Raw genomic sequence first — 1,113 nt, forward strand, 5'->3', positions numbered from 1 at the left:
ACTCAAAAAAAAAAAAAAGATTTTCTTTTTCTTTTTTTGAGACTGAGTCTTCACTTTGCTGCCCTCAGTAGAATACCATGGTATCACAGCTCACAGCAACTTCAAACTCTCAGGCTTAAGCAACTCTCTTGTCTCAGTCTTCCAAGTAGCTGGGACTATAGGCACCTGCCACAAGGCCCAGCCTTCTGGAGCAAGACCTTAAAAAACAAAAAAGAAGAAAGAATTAGCTGGGGGTACTGGCAAGTGCATATAGTCCCAATTACTTGGGAAGCTAAAACACAGGTCTCCTGAGCCCAGGAATTGGAGGCTGCTGTAATCTACAATTATACCACTGCACTTTAGCCTGGGCAATAATACAACATTCTGTTACTTAAAAATTTAAAATACACAAAATTTAAAAATTAAAGGCCTCTGCAGTACATAAAACTATTATTCACCATAGGAAAAAAGGTAGATAAGAATACAAGACAAGTAATTTTATTGTTCCTAGATGAGCATGGTGGCTCATGCCTGTAATCCTAGCACATTGGGAACCTGAAGTAGGTAGGACTGCTTGAACTCAGGAGTTCAACACCAGCCTCACCAAGAACGAGACCCTATCTTCAGGAATCTCAAAGACTCTTTCCCCAAACAATTTTTGTTTCATTTTACTTTGAGACAGAGTCTCACTATGTCCCCACGGTAGAGTGCCATGGCGTCACAGCTCACAGCAACCTCAAACTCAGGCTCAAGCGATTCTCTTGCCTGAGACTCCCAAGTAGCTGAGACTACAGGCACCCACCACAATGCCCAGCTATATTTTTTGTTCTTCTTGTTTAGTTGTCATTGTTCTTTGGCAGGACCGGGCCAGGTTCCAACTTACGAGCTCTGGTGTATGTGGCTGGCACCCTAAACACTGAGCAAAAGGGGCCAAGTCAAATTTTTTGTGTGTGAATTATTACTACCAACTATTGCCAGAAAATAATAATGATAATAATTTTATGGCTCGGTGCCTGTAGCACAGTGGTTAGGGCGCCAGCAACACACACCCAGGATAGTGGGCTTGAACCCAGTGTGGGCCTGCTGAAACAGCAATTACAAGAGCAACAAAAACAACAACAACAAAAAAAAAAA

At 42.1% G+C, this 1,113-nt stretch overlaps 1 protein-coding gene across 3 annotated transcripts in view; it reads right to left on the minus strand.

Annotated features, from left to right (window-relative positions):
- Window positions 1-1,113, minus strand: part of CCAR1 (cell division cycle and apoptosis regulator 1) — a 79,286-nt gene that overhangs the window by 49,076 nt on the left and 29,097 nt on the right. The gene's annotated exons all lie outside the window — the stretch shown is intronic.

Source organism: Otolemur garnettii, unplaced genomic scaffold, assembly GCF_000181295.1.
Source record: "Otolemur garnettii isolate 467f Iridium unplaced genomic scaffold, OtoGar3 scaffold00008, whole genome shotgun sequence".
In the NCBI taxonomy this organism is placed as follows: Eukaryota; Metazoa; Chordata; class Mammalia; order Primates; family Galagidae; genus Otolemur; species Otolemur garnettii.